Below are 24095 nucleotides of genomic sequence, written 5' to 3'. Positions count from 1 at the left end.
AATACAGCCATATTTCTTTGGAGATTATATTGACGGCATTGCCATTTATAGTAAAACCTGGGAAGACCACCTTTTCCATCTCTTTACCATTATGAGAGCTCTGAGAGAAGCGGGCCTAACTGCCAATCCATCCAAATACAGACTGGCCCAATCGGCCTTGAAATACCTCGGCTTCTTTGTAGGGAATGGTAGTGTGCAACCTCAACGCGAGAACGTGAAAGCCGTACTAGATACCCCTACACCTAAAACTAAAAGATTGCAGAGCATTTCTAGGATTAATCGGTTATTACCGTAGGTTTATCCCAAAATTCTTGGACACGACAGCTAGGCTGACAAACTAAAGAACGCTGAGCCCCAGAAAATTAATTGGACTGACGAGGATGATATATGTTACAACAACCTAAAACAAAGCCTGTGCCTAAAAAGGTGGTACATTTCTAAAAAGAATTTGTACTGCAGACAGACGCCTCCCTTACAGGGCTAGGAGCAGTCTTAACACACATTTGCGATGGATTGGAACATCCCATCTTGTTTACGAGTCGCAAACTTTTCCCACGTGAAAAATATTAGTCTGTGCTGGAATTAGAGGCCCTTGCCATCAAGTGGGCCATTATACATCTTAGATACTACCTCCTAGGAAGACAGTTCACACTTGTCAATGACCATTCTCCACTAGTTTGGATTAGCCAACGAAAAGACTAACCCTCAAGTCATGTGATGGTTCTTAGACCTGCAACCATACTGTTTCACTGTGGCACACCTAAGAGGTAAAGATCAAGGGAATGTGGATTTCCTCTCTTGGTTCCCCTGTGAAATAGATGCGGCTACATAGAATAGGGGAAGTGAGAAACCTGAAGGTGTCTGACCCGCTAGCCCCTGGGGATCAGTAATCCAGGTGGCCAGGACACGGCCATTACTTCTGTATCCAGTTTCTGGGGGTGGACTAGTGTGGGGGGGGGGGAAATCACCTGGGTGGGGGGTCCTTGGGGAGTGGAAGTAGGACACTGGAGGGTGAGACGTGGTATCCCCTTCCCAATAACACTTTTTCCCCATCCTATCAGGTAGGATACCTAGGAATTCAACCCCCACCCCCTTTTCCGACACAAACACTAGATCACAGATAGTTCACTGTGAGCGACAACGGACTAGCACCAGAGCTGTATATCTGACATGCCCCAACACCATGGACAGTCAAGGTCAGGCAATTACGGATTATTACACATACCTGAATTACATCACACTTCCTCACATAGATAAAAGGCGGAGCACAAAAGCACACTCTGAGTCAGGCAAACCACACGAGGAAATAGCAGTTCCATGATGGCAGTTTAATACAAGAAGAAAGGCACTGAGACCCAAGAGTCGCAAGCAGGGAATTACCCGCGACCTCTAAAGACCATTACTTTCATGAGCCTTGGAAAGTAAGAAACCGAAGACAAGGCACTAAGGCTGATCAAATCTGCACAGTGTGTCGGAGGTCGAACACCAAGGTGGGGAGGAGCGATTGCCGCCGTAGTACTGTCCTTGGCTCCTACAACAAAGCAGCGTCCGAAAAGACAGCACAGCCGGTGAGTCGGAGAGAATGCTACCAAACCAGATTGTGTTTTGAACCAAGGTTGCAAGCGGCAACATTGTACAAAGAGAACAGTGTGTGAGGTGTTTGCAAAGAGCAACGCAGATATAATTGGAACCAAAGACGTAATTGAACTTTGTAATTGAACTTTCAGAGGCAACCCAAGTACCATACACAGATTGGTCCGGCGCCACTTGGGCGCTCATTCGAAGGTCTCCGTTAGGTATCCAACATATCCAACTTGTGCAGAGTGTGAGAAAAAGGAATACTGAGATGGAAGTGGTCATGTAACAGGTCTTGCTAAATCCTGTGCACATTCGAAAGTCTTCGATAGTTTACAGTACAGCACAATTGGCTGGCTGGCTGGGGCAGACTAATTGACCAAAAGAAAGGGATCTGAGCCCAGCTGAGGGGGATCCAGGGTGAACCATGAGTCACCCGCAAAATAAATCTCGGTCATTGGTATAAAAGGGATCTGAGCCCAACTGAGGGGGATCCAGGGTGAATACCCTACATGTTTACAGACAGAGAGAAAGAAATGTTTCCTTATTATTTTTGTACAGCAGGCCTTCGGAGTCAAGAGGCTTAGACACAGAAGATCCTAAACTGTGGAAATTTAACTGTATCCTTGTGCCGTAGTGCCAGAGTGTGTGCTTTGCTCGAGTGACATGCCTCGCCCCATGCTGAAAACGTGGGGAAGGGAGGCCAACAGCCCAATCATCCTAACTTATTATTTTGTGAACACTTTTCTTTTTCATGAACTTCACCCCCACACTATTTGTAAATTAGTAGTAAGCATTGGCAATGTTTTTTTTTAGTATAGGCCCTTTTATGTTGACAATACTCCACTAGGACTGCCTTCTTTATTATTTCATGGTCATTGTTTTCTCCCATCTTAGATTTAGATAGGCGTTTATCATACCCTTGCAAAAGTTCAATAAACTCCCTTGAACTGTGGTCACTTGTGTCTGTCTTACCACCATGCATTCCTTACAGGATTCAATTGTGTAATTCATTTATATGTGACACATTTTCCAGCACCCAGAGGTGACATCATTTGAGGTCAGCATAACACTTATTTTGTATCACCTTTGTAATATAGAGTTATTAAGGAGGGAACGGTTAGGGTAGATACTGACAAGGCATATATTAGTTTTCAAAAATTGATTAGCAGATTTTGCTAATAACATTTTTTTTGATTGGCAAATGAACTAATTTGATTAGCAATTTTGTACTAATATTGAATGTCACCAGAATAAGTTGTACCCCAAGATATAGACTTAGCAAGAATGCAGAAATGATTTCTATGTACCTCTGAAGTACAACATCAGTGCAATGTCTGTAAAATGTAAAGGTTCGCTGCATGAATGTGGCGCGGCCACCTGCACCAATAACACATCCTGCTTGCATAAGGCCTTTGAGTAGTCTACATTAAAAAGATATTTTTAGAATAAAAAGTTGGGCTAGGCTTTGCTTACCTCTCAGGCCCGCTGTTTTCAAGTGGGAAGGTCCTCGCTGGCTAATCTTCCTCTACACTGCTGACCAATTCCTACAGAATCGGCAAAAAGCAACTGATTTACCGGCTACCCACAACAATGCACACTCACTCCTGTCCTCGAGAATTGACAGCCGAACAAATGCCAGCGCAGCCACTTGCCAACACCCAGCCCAGCAATTGGGGACAGTGTTGGGGTCTTTTGCCTTTACAAACAAAAGAGGCCTCAAGCCTCTTGGGGGCGGGGGGTAGAGGAGGAGGTCTAGCAACTGCCCCCATGGTTCCAGTCCGCAAAGCACAGCAAAGAAAGTCAAAGTCACAGTTTTCGTTCTGGGACTTTTAATATGCGCTTTGCAGTGCTTACATTAAAGTTATGGCCAGGCCCATTTATTGGGTCAAAGTGGGCCAGTTTGATGAGTTACTGGAGTCCAGAAACTCATCAAACTGGCCCTAATGGTTAATAGTTTTGACCAGTGTTGCTGAATTAAAATGTACAATTTGCCTCACCCCCCCCCCTTGGGTTATTCAAACAATGTCAAAAAAGGAATGAATTCACTGTGGAGCACTTTTTTGTTTGGTGCCCGAGACAATTGTTTGCCCCAGTCCGACCCTGCCCCACTGTTTCCACCATCAGCAGTGAGGAGGCCAGGGGATGTGGGGGGTCATCTTCACCCCGGACTGATGCTGCTTACTGTGGGTGCTGGGTGTTAGAGATTGGCTGAACGGGCGGGAGAAATATTATTGCCAGCCACTCTCTAACACACAGCACCCGCCGTAATAACGCAGCCTACTGATCGCAGAAGACCTTTTGAAAGGCCTTCTACAAGCAGCAGGCTGCATTATTACAGCGGGTGCTGGGTGCTGGCAAGTTGCGGGTCAGTACACAACGATGGATGGAGGGACGGCCAGTTACTATCCATTTATTAAGTTACTGCCACCTCAATTCTAAACATACACCCAGCACACTGGTTCTTACTCGCCAAAGGTCATCCTGTGCCCCCTCTTGGGCCCCCCCTACCTAAGGCGAGCAGGGACCATGTTCTCCGTTCGTGGTGTTATTTGTGACACTCACTGAGGCCAATGTCTGCCTATCACACGGCAATATTCCTTTTGTCTGAAAGCTAGTAGTGATCAAGCAGCTTGCAGCCCCTCCCATCAGAATGTAGCCACGAAACTGCTAATGATGGGCCATATTAGTCACTGAATAGTTTTGTGCCTGCATTCTGATGGGAGGTGAGGTGCAGTGGGGTGTGGGTAGTTCTGGCGTGCACAAAAACCTATCTGCAGGAGAGCTTGTGACGTCACACATTCATAAGCAGCCCCCCTACTTTTGTCTGTGTCCCCCCTACTTTTTTCTTTGGCCCCCTCTGTGCCCCTCCTAAATTTGATTCCTGGCGACGCCACCGAGTGTTATCCAGTCTAAAGAAAATAATAACGCTGTCTGCTGCTCGTAGAAGAGGCCTTCTACGAGCAGCAGGCTGTGTTATTACGGCAGCTGCTGTGTGATAGAGAGCAGCCCTCTCTAACACCCAGCACCTGCCGTAATAACGCAGCCTGCTGCTTGTAGAAGAGTTCTTCTACGAGCAGCAGGCTGCGTTATTGCGGCGGGTGCTGGTGTTAGCAAGTGGCTGACGTGGCTGAGAATAAGATTTCTCCCACCCAAATGGGCAGGAGAAATATCATCATCAGCCACTTACACCCCGCACCCAACAGATTCCAAATCAAGAGGGCCCGGCTCCCCCACCCAAACCTTCAAAGTTAAAGCCAGAGTGTGAGAGGGGGGGGCGGAGATCCTCCTGTCACGTCGGGATGACGCTGCATCCGGGCAGGGCTCATAACATTGATACGTTTTGAACCCAGCCCGGGTGCTTCTGCCTATCCTGCAGTGCACACTGTGCACAGAGGCAGGCAGTAAAGGAACAATCTTTTTTTTGTTTTGTTGTGGAGTGGAAATCATATCGCAGTAACTGCGACACGATTGTTAAAATACACAGCAAACTAGCATTATTATATTGCAAATAGCAATGCGATACCGCTTATTTTATGCCTTGCACTGATTTTCTATAAAAACAGTTACATTCTCCCAAAGGGATGCAGGCAGACTTTTATCCCAGCATTAAAGTGTTCAACATTTAAAAACTGTAAGGGGACGCGCACTGCCAAAGCCAATAGGTTCAGAAGGAAGCCTTTAGGGAGCCAAGACAGCCAAAGTCAATGGGCAAAGTCAAAGTTCTGATGCTCTTCTTCTTAGAAATATATTTTTTTAAATAGTCAGTGTTCAAAAAGAAATCACAGCAACTCAAGAGGAGTCACCTTCAAGAAGCACAAGCTGAAAGGCCAGTGCAAGTGAGTTGAGGTCAACTCAGAGTAGGGTTAAATAGCATTCCCAAAGGTAGAAAGCACCCCAAATGGCAAACGGTTATTAAACCTAAGCACAGTACCTTTGTTCCAGCTGGATGCCTTCTGGATGCAATGCAGCTGACCCTTGTTCCTGGTCCTTGGTCGTGGTGACGAAAGGGAGGACGTCTGGCGGGCTCCTGCAGCAGCACTCGAGAGAGGCACTCGGCAATAATGGATGTCCATCGAGTCAGCTGCTCTTTGTGGTTTTGGCACCTTTTTCTCAGCGCCAAAGAAGAACGAACAGCTCTGGTTAGAAGTTCCTTGATCCCTCGGTCCTGGACTCTGGATGCAGATTTCCTGCTTCTGTAGGGTCCTCTGAATGCCCACAAAGTATTGGCCCGATTCGCACTTCGGAGGACAATGCACTCACAGATGGTCGAGGTACCCCGGGTATTGGGGTATGCAGCCTTGGAAACTGGCAGCATGTCTGGGGTTGCGCCAAAACAGAGTTTGTCTTGAGGCTAGTTGGTCCCACCAGCCTAAAGGAGTCCCATACAGGTCTTCCCTGTCGATTCAATAACATGATTGGCACAGCTGCAGGGCTTCACCGGGCACTTCCCGGGGGGTGCTGCTGGTGTCTTCTCTCATCTTCTGCTTTGGATGTTGTCCTCCAGTGGTAGACTCTGCTCCTAGTCCCAAAAACCTTGATTTTCATGCAAATTCCCATTCATTCACAGCCCCAGGCTGTCAATCACACAGCAGGGTTGCTGTCCTCCAGGACAGCCAGCCAACCAATTGGAACTGGTTTCACTCAGGCACACCTAGAGACAAAGGACAGGGAAGTTTCAGCACCCTCCCTCACTTCCTGCTTTTCCAAACACACTGGAGCCTGGGCGTGCTTCATGGCTTAAGCCCGCCAAAGGCAAAACGCACAAAGGACTCAAACAACAGAGTAAAAGCCCTGAAGAAACTAACTAACAAGAAATGTTGAAAAAAAGAGAACAGGGGGCATTTTGTGAAAATGGTCACCCTTGGGTACAGCACTCCAGCTGAGGCATCAGCATGCAGATACAGGTCAACAGGTAGTAAAAAAGAAACCACTGCCACCAGCCATTCGTGTGAGTTAGTTTAACAGAATGTTACATGAGGAATGGGTTAAAGGAGTTAGTATGTATTTTTCTTTAATATTTATTGTTGTTTATAGTTCGCTCAACATATTTTTACAACAATTCTGTTGATCTTTATACAATTTACGGAAAATGTCAACACAAATCAACAAAAAGCAAAGCAACCAAATTACAGTCTTCATCATATCTCAGTATACAAAAATAGATTGCTACATAACTTCACAGAAGTTAACATTTTAAAAGAAAAAAGGGGTGGGTTTCTAATGGTTCCAAGTAATTTTTTTTATCAGTTTCACCCCAGTTATTGCTTAAAACAATTTTGTGCAGCGAATGTTAAATATAAAATATATGCAAGCTGTTCTTGATCACATATTGCTACTTCCATAAATTAAGTCAACATCAAGAACTTTCTTTTAAACATCACAAACCATAATATTCCAACAGTAAAAACGTAAAACATCTACCCTACGTGATTCGACCGCGGCCGATTTTGCTGCGGCCGAAAGGTTTTCATGTGAAATGTACAAACCACAAAAGGTTCGTACATTTCCCCATGCAAACAGACGTACAAAACCCCTACATACCCACACCCCCACCCACGACACACCCCCCACCCACACCCCCAACATAAACAAACCCTACTTACCTTCTCTTCACATTGTCTCCCCGCGGCACCAGTTCCCTTTCACTTCCGTGATTGGGAACCGGCGCCGCAGGGTCTTTTTCATTATTTTTTTTTTTTTAATTCATGGGGGCTGCAGGGATTTCCCCCGCAACCCCTGTTCACTATACCGTAAAGTATAGTGAGCGGGGTGTTGAGGGGGACACCCCAGCAGCCCCTTTTTTTTCTCAGGTGTGCTGCGAGGGTGTCCCCCGCAACACCCCTGCAGTCTTTTTTTTGTTATATACTTACCTACAATGCTACCACCAAAGGTTCGAACTTTTGGTGTTCGAATCTTTGGTGGTAGCATTTTCCGGGCTTTTTGTACGGTCGGACCTTTTGTTTTCGGTCCGATCGTACAATTCCCCAATTACCAATCTCGTCAGTATCAAGCTGGTTCCTTGTGATCCATGCAATGTTAATAAGTTTGTATTGAAGGCAAGCATCGCTGTTGTAAAACATATCTGTATAATGGATACGTACAGGTTCATTTGCAGAGTTTTTGTACAAAGAGGGGCTAAAATCCCCACCTCTCGATTCCAAATACAATCCAAGCTACAGATATAAATCCCGAATCATATAGATACAAAGAAGAAGATAGTCAAATATGTTCTAAAACCACATTAATACGTATTTAAGACATGCTGTGCAGGTTTTGAATACCGACAAATAGTATAGTTTTAAAGCTTTCCCAGCATATTTAGAATCGCAAACAGATAAACTATTACATAGATGTCAACCAGCAGTGTGGTTAATGGTCTATCGAGGATTTAAACTGAATCTCCTTGTTTATTAAATTCAATAGGCTAGTCAGTGTTGTGCTTGTCCCCCACATACAGCGGGTCCACAACCACTCCCTTCCACACATTGTAGATCCGATATTTGCTTCGCCAAAGATGTTCCGTCTATGGATCTCAAAATAGTCGCAGTATACCGTTAAATGTTTTAAGGTTTCCTTTTGATGTGCATTCTCACAAAATAGGCACATCCCATAGGACACATTTGCGCTTCCCTTTGACCATTATTGTATTTTCTCGTTAGTATGGAGCTGGTTCAATTTGAAGCGTAGATACAAATCACGTGCCCCATTACCAGGAAAGCATTTTAGATTCCTTTGACGAGGGATGCGCTTAGTGGGAAAGCGTGCGATTTCTTGTACCGTTTGGCTGATAACCTTAGAGTCTCTCAAAATACAATCATATTCAAAAAGCCTTTTCTTTACGTAAATGGGTCTTTGCCGCAAGTCAGTGGCATTCAAGCAATACGATCTAGTAGCTCTCATCTCATTGTTTTAATTCTTTATGGAGCGTGGCATGTTCTCTCCCATCATATTGGCGATATTTTCATATAGAGAGTTACATGGTGGATCCAACATTTTCAGAAAGTTATTTAGTAGCCTCCATTTGTATCTTGCAGCTAAAGATACAACCACAAGCTCGCGACATAATATTGCATTCGGGACTGTGTTGGCTAGCCTAAGAATGTGTTTCCATAACATTCCCTGGACTTGGTTTTGAATGGTATCAAAATTCACTAAACACGTATCCAGACCGTAAAGGATGACAGCCTCTACTTTCAAAGTTTAGTATTCGAACAGCGGAGACATGGAGAATTCGCAATACCTGCCATATATGATTTTCATTTGTGAGCGCAGGGACTTTGCTTTGTCTATAATGGCATTTTTCAACATGGCAACTGAAGAAGTGTAGCACATGTTATACCCTAGGTATTTTACCAAAAGGGCACGCTCATTTTTTTTGCCACGTAGGGACCATTTATATGCAACTATTTTCCTTTTGGGGTTATTGAAAACGATGATATTTGATTTTATAGGGTTGGCCTGTAGGTTAAGTTGGTGAGCATATGGTGCAAAGAGCTCCAGCTTAGCCTGCAAAGCAAACGGAGTATGATCAAAAAGTAAAATATCATTGGCAAATGCTAGCCAATGGATTATTAGTTTGCCTAGCCTTGCCGGAAAAGTTATTCTCCGAGACCATATAGTGCTCATGTCGCATAAGTATAGATTAAATAAAGTGGCTGCCAGAATGCAGCCCCGTTTGACTCAGATTTGTGTGTTGGAATTGAGTCAGTCTGATCTCCCCGTTGCGACAGTCGTATCCTCCTGCAACATGGACAGCAACAAGGTTGTATGTGGTTGGAAGCCCCATTCAGTCATTTTATTCCAGAGGACGTTACTATCTAACCCCCCAGCACTCCACAAAAGGTACTGTGTGTCACAATGTAAAAGCAGATGCCCATGGAGTTTACCAGACTCCATAAAACAGTAAGGAACACAGACAATCATAGTCAGGATAACACGAGTGAGTGAGAAAAAGGTCCCCTCTCACTCCGGATAAAACATTAAAAAGAGCTGGGGCTCTTTAAGTTTTAAGGGAATTGGCACAGAAATTAAAATTCTCCCGAACAACGCCTGCAATTGGAGAGGTTTCTCTCTGCATGCAGATGGCGTACTCTCTCACTGGTTTGACCACAGCTCCTGCTGCTCGCATTTTGTGCTGGAGGCTCCCACGCCTGTGGCCTCGGTACGGCCGACTTGTCTTGGGCCCACACTTTCCCTAGGGTATCTGCCGGCATCCTGGTTCCTGCTCTGGTCCCACTACGGCTGCGTCCATGCAAAAAGGGTCCTCTGCTAGTCTCTCCCACGCAGGTCTCCCTGTTATTCTCCCTATACTGTTCTCTGACCCTCATTTTATACACCTGCAACCACTTAACAGGTTGCAGGTGTGGATCCTTACTTAGGTTTGCCTGACTATGATTAAGGGAACATGCCTGACTTTCACCACACTCGGCAGGCATCTTCTTCGTCCCAGAACCAGAGTGGTAAAATTAGGGTGTAGTGTTCATTACTCTCAGTCTCCTCTTCCTCGTCCCAGAACTTTCAAATGTTAAATGTGGGGAAATGAAGGGAGAGGTCTTGTGGTAGCCCATAAAGGTTGGCGGACGGTTAGGTTGTTCGTCAATAGGGAAAGGGGGATACCACGTTTCTCCTATGGGCACCTTCTTCTTTCGCAATCTTCTTCTGCATCTCTGAGGTTTATAATTCTTCCTGATGCTACCCTGATGAAAGAAAATGGGGTAAACGTGACACAAAGGCATCTGGGACTATGGTTTCATCATGGAATGGAAAGGGGAAGTATTGCGCCTCCCTCAGGGCCGTCCTCTCCCCAAACCGCACGGACCCTCCACCCAGGTGATGCTCCCTCGCTTCTCCACCCCCAGGGTCGGGATCCAAAGGCTATTGCCTTTCCCTGGTTACTAGGGAAGGGGATCCAAAGGAAGTAGATGTGAGGACGCCCTCAGGTTTCTAGCAGGGGGGGGGGGTGTTGCCACTTGAATAGCCCTGTTGAGGACCCACACCTCTGCACATAACATAGGAATGGTAATTGTAGCACACCAGAATGTGCAATAGGAGAAGGGATATGTGCTGCAGGCAGTCAAAACAGAGAGGGTAGGATAGGGTACTACTACCAACCAACTCAGCTAACAAATAAAAAATCATCCTTCTGCATACCCCTCTCAAAATGTGAACTAAATACAACCATATCTCTACAGCACAACAAACCGCATGCACTTCACTACACCACCACCACAACAACAACAAACCAAACCACACACAGCCTCGCCCAACAGCACATGGTGGCTACCATCCAAAAAAACACACCTACGCCCAGCGAATGGTGTAAACCGACCTGAAGCTGCCAACAGCACATCACAGCTCTCATGCTCTTTTCTCCCACTCGATCCTACTAACTTATCCCACCCTCTGCTCCCTTGCTTTACAGATCCGCCAGAGTCCCAAGAAACCATGCAGGTGGCAACAGTGCGCGGTACAAGAACCTTTATCATAACATAACTATGTAGGATGGAACCTGGTGGGAACCATGTTCCATATTGAAGCAATAAACCCAGGGCTGGGAGGCCATTACCGCTTCCGGTAATGTCCCAGTGCCCATTGTTTGAGGCTAAAACAAAGCAAGGGCCTTAACGCAGACCCCGGGGCCTTCCCGGAAGCGGTAATAGCCCTCCAGCAAGGGGCTTATTGCTATTAGTATTCTGGTCCGTTAGACCGGCGTACTAATAGTTTCTTTTTTCCACCATGGAATAGGCTATGTAGTCCCTTCTCCCTTTCCATGTCGGCCATTCGAACATTGAATGCGCCTCAGGGAAAGGCTTTGTCTAGCTGGCAACCACTTTGCGAGGGTCAATTAGGTTGCTTGTTACAAGCTCATTGGCCCTCGCTGGGTACTCATACAACATATGTCTGGTACACACTTTACTTAACACGCAAAATTGACATACATAGTACTGCCAATAATAATGCGTGCAAGATAGATTATAATGTTATATTTTTCATATTTTGTTTTAACACATTTAATTGAGCCTACTTCCAACACTATCTGATCATTGGACTCCATTATCAATGGTCTCAAATTATACATAATGTTTACTTACTGATCTAAACATTTCTCATGAATCATTGCACCACTTACCCCCACACACACCCATCACTCACCCTGCGCATGCTGATGATCACGTCGTTTTTACTCTTACTTTGTGGTTTGTGATCTGTGCACCTACAGCATTTCATAATCTTCCTGTCTTCTGGGAAATGTTCTAACCCACGTACTGCAACGATTTCCACTGGCATCAGCACTTCCACCTGGACCTTCTCCTTTCTGTCCATATCAATTGTGCCAAACATTCCTCTCACTGTCACTCCTTGCATCTCCTCCGCAAACCCCTTCATCTCTTCTCTGCATGCGATAACCTTGCCCATCTGTATTATCTTTATCCTTCCTATCCAATGTGTGCATCACACCTGGCCACTCATCGTTTGTTCTACCTCTCACCAACATCCAACACTACGTAATGTGTTCCACTCTGCACACCCTTCCTTGGTTTGAATTATACAAATCTCCTTCTAGTACCCTGATTCTTACTACATCTCCCACATTCACCCGTCGCTCAGCTACTCGCTGTTGCCTCTGATCATATCTTCTTTTGTACCCCATTTAGTACCTGCATGCCCTCTCAATTACTGCACCCTCATCCAACCTGATCTCTCTTACCCCTCCCATTCACAGGGGGGGGGGTTGATACCATTTCCCTCCCTCCCCCCCAACACTTGCTCCCACTGTAACCCTGTTGTCACTGCCAGCTGTAAATTAATTTTGATCAACCCGTTTACTCCCTCTAGCAGACCGTTACACTGTGGGTGTTAAAATGAAGTCCTGTTTCCTTATTCCATGTGCATCTAAGAATTCCGTCATCTCTGCAGACACAAATTGCACCCCATTGTCACTTATAATGTACTAAGGAAGACCCTCCCTAGCACACACCTCCAGTACAAATTCTATCACAACTATTGTAGTGACTGAGCTAACAAATTTGATTTCAAACCATCTTGACAGAGTCCATCATCACCAAAAGATACCGACACTCTTAACCTACATTCTCTATAGGACCCATTACGTCAATCCCCACTTTTCCCCATACATCCAAAAGGTACTTCCACTGGCTTAAGCGGCACATGCTCCACCCTCTTGGTTTTGTCATTCTCCTCGTACGCATGGAAGATCTTCACTGCCCTCTTCACCATGTCATCCATTCCTGGCCAAAATCCGCAATGAGGGCCTGTTTGGGTTAAGAGTGCCTCTCTAGTACCCAATCAGATATCTGACAACACAAAAAAGAGGCTGTATATGATGTGGTCTGTCACTTATTCTCACTCTGACATTTCTGATGTTACTCAGTTGTATTGTTTCATATATATGTTTATTAAATAAAGTTGGTAAAAAAAAGAAAACATTTAAAAGAGGAAAATCACAACTGTATGCTGAAAATCTAAAATATCATAGGTGCGCTGTCCACTGGAACAAGGCGCCTTCCAGAATATGGTGCCCTGAGGTGTGGAACGCTAGAGTTAACTATGAGCATCCGAGAACAATATAAGAAATAAAACACTACAACAACAGTGCCCATGTCTAATACAAATATACAGGGCTCACCCTGGGAGCTGTATACCCAGAAAGAAATTGAACTGGGCCTGCACCGCCATCACATCCCGTGCAGACTAAAGTGATCATCTGCATTGATAGTGCTCTGTATGGCATGAGGTTGGTGCTGTGTCCCCATATGGCAGATGAATCAGAGGGGGATTCACAATAATAGGCACCCTCTGTCTTGACAAAGGGGGTAAAAGGTCATAGTATTCCACTGAAACCGGTAGACAGCGTGGGGTGTACTTCCAAACTGTCTGGCACACCGAGAGACAAGGAATTAGAATAATATCTTTTGGAGTAAATGAGCAACACTCCTTTGTGCCATTGTGTTTCTAAAAACCTAACACAATTAGACTAAAATTGGTTGGGGGGCGTATATATACGCCACATCACAGTTTGGTTTACCAGGCTACCTCCTCTGGGTGTGCCTCACACAATTTAGATCCTCATCCTCCGGCACAATCAATCCTACAAACTCCTGAATGCTCGCTATCCACTTAGCCATCTCTTCCACTACCTCCTCCTCCACACCTCTAGACGGAATGTAATCTCCAAAAACAATACGCAACCAAATTGTCCTTCCCCTTCACATGTTCCACACAGAAAATAAACTCCTAGATATTAGCCAACCACCTTGGAATTTGGATAGTAACCATGCCTAATCCACGATAGAAAACAACTGCACCAATGGTTTATGATTGCTCCTTACAACAAATGGAATACCCCATCAATACAATGTAAAGTATCTTGCTGGCCAGCAACACGCCCATGCCTCCTTCTCAATCACTGAAAATCTCTTCTCACATTCATCGAGTGCGTTTGAAGCAATTGCAATGGGCACCTCTTCTCTTTGTTGGTGTTGGCTAATTGCTGCTCCTAATCCCCTCAAACTCACATCTACAGTCAAAATAGTCTTAGCCCCCAACTCAAACCTATGTAAGGTGGGAATTCTCATTATGGCCTCCTTACTCCTCTTGAATACTTCTCTCAAGTCTACCGTCATCTCTGAGAAATTCAGAACAAACTCAGCATAGAACACTAAAAGTCCTAAAAATGAACTGCTCCTTATCCTGCAGCCAAACTCACCTCCCTTATCGCCTTCAACAACTCAGGTTTAGGTTTAGACCCTTCTCCGGTAACCACATGCCCTGGGCATGGGAGTGTATTTACCTTTAACTTGCACACCTTCTTCAACACCTTCTTCACTGTCAAACCAGTCTCCTGCAAAGTCTCCAGAGCCTGCATTGTCATGTTCCTCCTCCCATGCATACACCAAGATATTGTCTTGAAAACAATGGATCCCCTTGAACAAATTTTCCATAATCCTCTGGAAAACTGCACTTGCAGATGCCAAACCGAACAGCATACGCCTATACTGGTATGCAACCATGGGCGTTCTAAATGGCATAACATGCCTTGATTCTGAATGCAAATGCATCTGGTGATATGCGGATGACAAATCAATTGTCGAAAACCATTTTACCCTCCCCATGGTAGGCATTGTTTGCTAATGTTTGGAAGAGGATACTGATCCACCCAGCAGATTGCCTTATTCAGATCTTGTCAATCCACACATATACGTATCTTGCCATCCGATTTTTGAGTCACAACGGGCAACAACAACTCACTAGCCTCAATGGGTACAATGATGCCCTCGCTACACAATCCTTTCAACCTTTGCTCCACTTCGGCCCTCATACTCAGAAGAGCCCGTCTCATCTTGTGTACCACTGGAACAGTCCCCCACTTCAGTTTGAGCTTATGACAGAAACCATCCAGCATACCTACCTCATCTCTAAAGACTTCCGAAAACCTATCCACTACCTGCCCTCCATAGTTACTCCCTGAAAACACAAGCTGTACTTGCATCTTTTGCCCAGGTTTTTTTAGATATCCCTGGTGCCTCCAGCCCAACTAATTGTCCCCTTCTTAGCAACATACACCTTCCCCTTGATACTTCGATCCCCCACCCCTATATCACACCATGCATACCCTAGAATATGGATTGGCACCCCTCTATATGCAGATGGAGTAATTATTGTTCAAATCCTCCGCCCGCCTTCACAGAATTGACTCATACACTCTTTGGGATACCAAAGTGCACGGTGATCCCAAGTCTACCAACATCTGAACTCTATTCTAGTCCACCTTAACATTTGTTAGGGGTGGCCTCTATGGTTCTTCCTCTCCCTCTTCCACCTTTGTTCAGTTGACTGCCTGGATTTGCACAACTACCCGGGCAAAGACTCTTCCCTCCTCCGAGCACACCACATTCACGCGTGGCTTTTGTAGGGGAGGGGTGGTCCAAGGGAACCCCCTGGCCTGCATCTTCACCCCAGGTGAGGGCCATGGCTCATCGGGCATCCCCTCCTTACCACCAGGGCCCAGGTGGTGGATGGCTCACCTGCTGAAGACATTGCCCGCACGTATTAAATTTAGCTAGGCCTCAGAAACCATTTTTTGTCTGCTAAAGATGGTGTGAGCTCAGCTCGCTGTAGCGCGGCCCCCACCTTCGGAAAGTTTCAGTCCTCCCTGTCTCCGCAGCACCATGGTAGATCCGCTGCAAGCCCGTTCCCACGAACAAGACGGGCATGATCTAGCGTAATACATTAACATTGTAACAGTTCACCTTCCGCAGTGTATCACTGCTCCCACAATGACCCGGTCAGCAAGGCCTGGGCGATGGGAAGATCTGTAGAATGGTCATCTGCTGAAAGCAGACAGGTACCCAAATATGAATGTAAGAAACCACTTTTAACACATGTATCCTCTCCATACAACCACTCTTACTAAAGAAACCTGTGAAATTGTGTAATTATCGTACATGACACCAGCCGTGAAGGACCCACACCCCTGCAGGGGTGTGCAAATGATAAAAGCATTTCCGGGGGATTATTCTTCATAAGTATCATTGAAAGCCCCACACCCCCGGTCCCGCGCCACAACTGAACTGATGCTGCTAGGGTACACACGTGTATGTCTAAGCCCCTCATGTGCCACCTCCGCCACGTACAGTGGCGGGTTACTTTCTATGTACTCCACCAACCCTAATACTACCTCACTTACTGCAAATGTATATGCATATAACTAAATACTGTAGTTGTTAAAACATAGTGTATGAATAAGGTGCTCAGACTGGGTATAATCGAGACACATCCAGCAAAGTTTAAATGCATGTTTCAAAATGATTTGAATAAGTATTATAGAGTGTTCAAATGTTTGTGATGTTTTTACCTAAAATCGGCAACACACGAGGGAGATACCTTTGTGAAATACGTGCAAGGCCATTCCCCCTCCCACCCTGCGAAGGCTGCCAAGACATGAGAGCAGAGGCCCGTCTGCGCTACTCCGCCTCCCCCAACCAGACTGGAGCCGCTTCAAAGATGTGTAGCCCCCTCTGCAGCACCCAAGGCCACGGCCCGCCACCTGCATTATTTACAGCACAGCAGTAAACCTCTGCCTGAACACACACTTCCAAAGGCGCCCCCTCGTAAACCCCATAACACACCGGATCATCTTAGACCTATGGCCCTATGCAATCAGGACACCCAACACTTTGACAACACACAGCGGCACATCTATAACAACTTCTAACAAGACAGAAAGACCTGTACCGCCCGTCCCAGGCCCTGAAGCTTAGCACCCCGACCTATGGCCCCGGTCAACAGGACACTGGTAACCATGTCCTGACGTATTACCGCCAGACCCCTCACAAGGTACATTCCTCCTGTGTTGCATTAACCTGTAGAATAACCTATTGGAAGATTTACTAAAGAAGATAATATTGAAATGACTGAATGACTGCAGTGTGCATGGCCTAGGGCAAATAAGTCAGGAAAAGACATTCATCTCGGACACTGGCCGTGATGGCACAACAACACCGCACGGATGAACTCAGCCAACCTGCCAGGCCCAGCCCAACCCACGAGGATGACCAGTGACGTCTTCCAGCCAAAGCCAACCGCATCACAGCAGCACCTATAGTTAGTCATCGCCACCCAATCCCATCGAACTTGTGCCCCCTATAGTGTGTAGGTTCTTATGACGTTTTTTGTAAATATATACGCCTGTCTTTGCTATTGTCAGACAGAGCGCTCTCGGAGTTTGCAGAGTTCTTTGCATGCCATATTCTCATTGATAAACTCCCATTTAAGCTCACCCGCACTCTGTCTTGGCCTTATTCCCGATTTGGGAGAGTCCTTCATTGTCTCTCATTGTGGGGAGGATCGTGCTGGCTGGGGACGCTTGCCTTCAGTGGTGACCCCGAATGCGTGATTATTATTATTATCATTTATTCTTTCCCGACCTTACATTACCGTCCCCTTTTGGCACGAGAATCTCCGGTCGAAAAAGGATACGCACGGTGAGCCGGCTCCGGGAGGCTGCCCGCCAACGGCGACCAGTACACTAAGAAGTGCGCACTCAAAAGAGAGAGGGTACGGGATCCCGGTTGAAAAATCCCCTTTGAGTACCGCTCGCCGGAGCCGGGGCTGACTGTTGAGCTGACGGCGACACTGCCTGGACGGACCCAGTTTCGGAGACTATCGGTTCAAGACGGGCACGTGAGTACTGAGTGCGAGCGATTGTAAAGGGAGTGGGGGAAGAAGTGAAGGACAGGGAACGAAGAGGGGGTACGCAGATCTACTAAGGATCATCCTAAAATTTTCCTTGCTTTTTCTTTGCATATGGCCATTAGGATTAAGAGGTGAATAAGAGATAAAAGTGACGGGAACCTAGCTCCGAAAGGGGGTGGAAGGCGGCGCCGCATAGTGCTATCTTGACTAGCACTGGGAATATATGAAGAAGTGGATTATAAGATAAAAGTGTTCAGCAAAAGGGGGCACTGAGAATATATTAGTGACCGCTATTACTTCTTTCTTTTCTTTTCTCTAGGGTTAGGGGGAAAATAAAAAGTGAGATTAACACAAACTTAAGGAGAAAGTAAGAGGCCTACTAGAAGAGGGAAGAGCAGACCTATATATATATATATATATATATATATATATATATATATATATATATATATATATATATATATATATATATATATATATGCGCATCCATATATCCAAGTAAGACGCACAGGGACGGCCGGCTAGGGAGGAAAGGGAGGACGGCGTGAATTGTGAATAGAGTGTTACCAAGAGGTGTGTGCACCTCGTATGTGTCAGACGACAAGTTGATGTTGTGAATGTGTAAAACGGCTATGAATGTATAGTAGTTAAATGGTCATGGTAAGTGTGACCGGATAGAACTTTTGAAGACAAAAATGACACGGTGAAGTGAGTGGGTACCTTTTTGATTTCCGGGTTGATATTGTCAAAATAAATGGTTTGCTCTTGTATGTGCCCCCCAAAGAGAATAGAAGAGAAACTGTGTACAGCCAGTTTTGTATTGCGCAGACGAGGGGAAGAGCACAAAGGAGCCCGTTATTGATTGTCAAGTAGAAAACGAAAAATAATATTGATAATACACCTACATTGTAGTTGCAGACACACAGAAACACACAAGTACTAGGAGGGCACAGGGATGGGGGCCGAAACACCCTTATCACATATTTGTAAGAATCTACCAGGGTACGCGGAGCGGATTAAGAAATATCACGACCAATGGATAACCGAGTTGAAGGGAGAGGGGTTACCCCAGATATGGCCCGAGGGAGGGTCATTTGATAAAAGTGTTCTGGATTTGGTGGCCACATGCATTTGTTTGAAGTACAAGGGGAAGCAGTTGCAAAATAGGAGAGAAGTATTAGATCTCTGGGGGTTATTTGAAGAGATACCACCGCCTAAAACACCAGCATTAAATCCTGATCTCCCGTCCACCACAGACAATCCACTAATGATACAGAAAGATGTTAAAGAATTGTCAAGTGTAGCGCCACCAGTAGAGGTAATAAGTTTGTACCCGATATTAAACAAGCCTGTGCCCGCAGAAGGATACAGTGACCCCACATATGTGCCTCCCCCGACAACTACTACACCCCGCCGGCCCACGGCACCCCCACCATATGAAAGTACAAGAGAGCGAGGCCAGGCAAGTACACAAAGGGTGGACATAGAGAAACTCACAGATGATTTACAGTCAAGACTCTCAATAGCAAAAGATGAGCTCTCGAGGATAAAAGACGTGTGGGCAAACAGCACTTAATGCGGCTAGATCAGGGCACACGTCTAGAGCGCCAGGTGAGAATAGAAAACCTGAAGAGGGGTGGAAAAAAGGTGAGATACTGTTCAGAATTGAAGAAGAACCGACACGAATAATCGAAATAGGGACACGAGAGGGAGATATTGACAAAGAAAGGCCTATGGGGGACAGAGAGGAATTACTATGTGATATAAGGGACGAGTTAGAAGAAAGCGACAGGTTGAGCATGGCAATGGGAGGGGGAAGCGAAGGGGGGGATGGTACATGTTCAATGAGAACCCTGGATGATGAGTGGACGGGGCGATTAAGGAACAGAGTGGGGAAAATGGCATCACTGGGGACCTCAGCAGCCAAAACGGGTCCGGATGCAACGACAAAAGGAAGGCTACAGCTCCCGTTGATACACAGGGGAGGAGGGAGGCCTTACTATATCCCATGGGCTCAGATGGATAAAGCCAATTTATTAAAGCTATTGCCCCCGTTATCAGGAGGGGCAAGTAAATGGATATACGCCTTTGAGAAACACACTGCTGGGGTACCCCTAGCAATAGGAGATGTGAAGAGCTTGCTTGTATCAGCAGTGGGGGATCAGGCTGAGAGAGTATGGGTCAAGGCCGGTTTCCCGGGAGTAACATTAGACTGCGACCGCCATGATGGGGCCTCCTTTAACACAGTGCGTGCCAAGGTGTGGGATGCCTTACGTGAAACATTCCCAGATACGCCAGACTTACAGTCAGTGATGCAGTGTACAATGAATGACGGGGAGGAGGCTATGGATTACATTTTCCGGGTCCAAGAGATGTGGAGAGCAGAAACGGGCACGCCCTGGTATCAATCGACATCTTTATTTTACTTCATTATAAAAAGAGGGCTCCCCAAAGAAGTGCGAAAGGCGCTCGACAAAATAGCAGGTATTGAAGCAAAGGGATGGCCTGAGATTCAGAGCATAATAGTACACCATTGTAAGCGAATAAAGGAGAGGGAGAAGGAGGTGGCGCAGAAAAGATTGGCAGACGAGGCAAAGTTAGTACAGACAAAGTTGGTGAAGGTTGCAGCAGCAGTAGCCGCGCTCCCACACAGCAGGGAGGGAGATGATGAGGAGGAGGGGCTGATAGCAATACAAGGAAGGGTGGCAACTAATTGGGTTGGAGGACAGCGGCAGTGGAATGAACAGGAGCAAGGCGGAGGTCCGCAGTGGCAAGAGTGGACCCCTCGAGGGGGACGAGGTGGGTACAGGGGCCGAAGAGGAGGTGGACAGGGGTATGGGGGAATGGGAGGAAATGGATGGCAGGGCCCTAGAGGCGCACAAGGGAGTTGCTGGAACTGCGGACGGTGGGGGCATTACTCTAGGGAGTGCAGAGCTAGACCCAACAATGGGTTCCAAGAGGTAGAACAGGATGGCCACCCCCACCCGGGGAGCCCATATGGTCTTCCAATGGGACAACAACAGCTGAGAAACCCAGGCCGAGGTGATGCTGAGCAGCAACAGGGGCACCAGTATAGAACACAGAACCACCCCCAAAACAATGACAATATGCAGTTTACGCCAGGCAACCCCTTCGCGACAACAGCAAACGGGGCCCCCGTACCAGCACCTTACAACGGCATGTCAGTGGTTTCAGGAAGTGTCTTTAATCAGGGGGGAGCAATGAGACACCCCGCATAGGACAGCCCACAGAGAACACTTGCGTGTCCAGTTCTGTCTACAACCTACAATGCAGCAGAGGAACCATTGGTAGGGGCGCAGATAGGAGACAAGCAGTTCATATTCATGGTTGATTCGGGAGCGGAAAAATCATGTATCAGAGAGGGCCGGTTCCCGTTATCTAACCAGAAGTTAGAGACGCAGGGGTTCTCTGGGGCTGTAATTGAAGCTCCTTACACAGAAGCATTGGATGTAACAGTGGGGGGTAAAACTGTAAAGACACCCTTACTGTATTATGAACACTCACCAATAAATTTATTAGGGAGGGATCTCCCGAGTAAACTTAACATGACCATATCATTTACCGAGAGAGGAATAGTGTGTTCTACACCCGGGATATGCCCCTTGCGTGCGATGTTGGTAGTGCAAGCTTACACAACCACACAGGAGGTACGAGGGCTGCCGGAAAATGAGGAAATGTTTATTGAAGGGCTAAAGACTTTGGCCCACATAATTCCAGAACTAAGAAGAATGGACTGGAGGATCCCAGCGGAGTTCCTCTTCCGCCCCATAGTGTGTCCCGACACAGCACCAGGATCAGTGGTATCATTAGACTTGCATGCTGTACAGGTGTCAGCGAAAAGGATCGCTGCAATTGGAATGGATAGGGAGGGATGCGAGTGGCGTACAGTGCTGTGTACAAATGCCAACATCGCCCTACGAGAGATAACAGATGAGGATCTCTTTTCAGACACAGAAGGGGATGGTGAGATAGTAATGGAAATAGCGATGCCCTGTGACATTTTGATTCAAACCAGGGAAACATCCGTCCAATTGATGGCAGTGGTGGAGCACCACCGTCATTTTTTGATGACGACATGAGGCTCGTACCAAATAATTTGTGGACAACAGGCCCCCATGATGTCGGGCTGTTGTGGTAATAAAACTAAAGCAAGGAGCAATTTTACCCCGAGTTAAACAGTATCCATTGTCCCGTGAAGCTGAAGAAGGGATAAAAGAGACAATAAATGCACTACTAGCACAAGGGATAATAGTGCCTTCAAACTCCCCATGTAACACATGTATCTATCCAATCAAAAAAGCGAAAGGAGGGTCTTGGAGGATGATACAGGACTTACGCCCCCTAAATGATGTAATTCAGAAGGAGTTCCCTCTGGTCCCGAACCCTGCATTAATACTTTGCAGCATCCCGAAAGTGGCATCACATTTCACAGTAGTAGACTTGAAAAACGCATTTTTGTCAATACCCCTGGCTGAAGAGAGTAGATACCTTACAGCATTCACACTGGGGGGTAAAAGATATGAACACTGCAGACTACCACAGGGATACTGTGAGAGCCCGAGCATTTTCAACCGCATATTGCATGAAGACTTGGGAAACCTATCAGTTGAGAGTACGATTATTCAGTATGTAGACGATTTATTAGTGTGTGCACAAGACGAAGCAACATGTAGAAAGGATTCAACAACGCTCCTGACTCTACTGGCCAACAAGGGGTACAAGGTAGACAAGGAGAAGCTACAGTACTGCCTGACTGAGGTCTTATACCTGGGACAGCTCATATCAAAAGATGGAAAAAGAATAATTCCCTACAGGGTAGAAGCAATAAGATCAGTAGGAGAACCCGCAACAGTGAAAGACATGCAGAAATTCTTGGGGATGTGCAATTATTGCCGCGCATGGATATTAGACTATGCAGCATACACGAGACCCCTCCTACAAGCACTCAAGGAAGCACAACAGGAGAACAAAAAAATAGAATGGTCAGAAGAAATGAGCACATCATTTCAATCATTAAAAGAGCTAATTTCAAGCGCTCCAGTGCTAGCAAACCCCGATTATGGACGCAAATTTTACCTATTCTCACACTGCAAGGGAACACTCATGACAGCTGTACTGACACAAAAGACGTCCCTAGGACACAAGCCATTGGCTTACTATAGTGGTACTTTGGATGCCGTGATGCAAGGTCATTTCGCGTGCGAGCAATCACTCGCTGCAGCCGCGTTCGCGATTGAGAAAAGTGCCACAATAGTAATGGGTTGCCCTGTGACATTGTTTGTGGAACATTCATTATTTGCAATACTTGAGAGGTCAAAAAGCACACTGACAACACAGCGGGCGACAGCCTACGAGATTATATTGTCTAGCGCCAACATCCATGTGGCGAGATGCAAGACAGTGAACCCCGCCACATTCATTACAGAAGCATGCACACTAGAGGACATGCAGGACCACGATTGCGCGACCTACACAGGAGAAAGAGGGGAGGACACAGTGGTGTGTGAGAATGCTCTGAGCGAGGGGGAAGTGTACTTCGTGGATGGGTCTGCATCGATTGACGTGGACACGGGAGAAAAACATGTCGGCATGGCAGTAGTGAGGCTAGAAGACAGTGAGTATGAAACACTAGTGCAGTACCGCCTCCCATCACACTACTCCGCACAGGCAGCAGAACTGATTGCGCTCATAGAAGCACTACATGCAGCAAAAGGTTGCGCAGTGACAATATACACAGACTCAGCTTACATGACAACGACAGTACATGGAGGACTAGCAAGATGGGGGCGTAGGGGGTTTCGACGGGCAGACGGAACACCAGTACAGCATGCAGAGTTGTTGAAAGAGTTAATTGAGGCCCTACAAAACCCTACTGCAGTAGCAATAGTAAAGTGCCAAGCACATACATCCAACACAGACGTTGTGTCTTTGGGGAACCCGGCAGCGGACGCTGCCGCCAAGGAGGCTTCCTATTTTCAGAAATATGACGCAGGTGAATACATGCTGTGGCATAAGGCAACCGAAGAGCCCCCAGAAGGGTACAACATGATGCCCATATCACAAATACTAGAATTGCAGGAAGGAGCTAGCGCAGACGAAAAATTGATGTGGACTAAACGAGGGTGCAGCAGGTCGGGAACAGACTTGCTGTGGCGGCAAAATAACTCAGGGAAAGTGGTGATGCCCATCCAGTTACTAGAAATTGCGTTTCAACAACTACACTTCCCCGCACATAATACCAAACAGCACATTGCAGCAGAAATACAGGAAGAATGGTTTGT

At 46.3% G+C, this 24095-nt stretch overlaps 1 protein-coding gene across 3 annotated transcripts in view; it reads right to left on the bottom strand.

Moving 5' to 3' along the window:
* SAAL1 (serum amyloid A like 1) overlaps positions 1-24095 on the bottom strand; it is an 887265-nt gene that overhangs the window by 851468 nt on the left and 11702 nt on the right. Inside the window, exon 2 of one of the 3 annotated variants that reach the window (XM_069623791.1) lies at positions 3052-3122. The exons of the other annotated variants lie outside the window; for them this stretch is intronic. The gene's annotated coding sequence lies outside the window, so the exon portion shown is untranslated. The remainder of the gene's footprint in view (positions 1-3051; positions 3123-24095) is intronic. 3 annotated transcript variants of the gene reach the window in all.

This window comes from Ambystoma mexicanum, chromosome 11 (assembly GCF_040938575.1).
Source record: "Ambystoma mexicanum isolate Mex_15411 chromosome 11, UKY_AmexF1_1, whole genome shotgun sequence".
Lineage (NCBI taxonomy): Eukaryota > Metazoa > Chordata > Amphibia > Caudata > Ambystomatidae > Ambystoma > Ambystoma mexicanum.
Note: the sequence above shows the minus strand (reverse complement) of the source record. Positions and strands in the feature narration are given on the sequence as shown.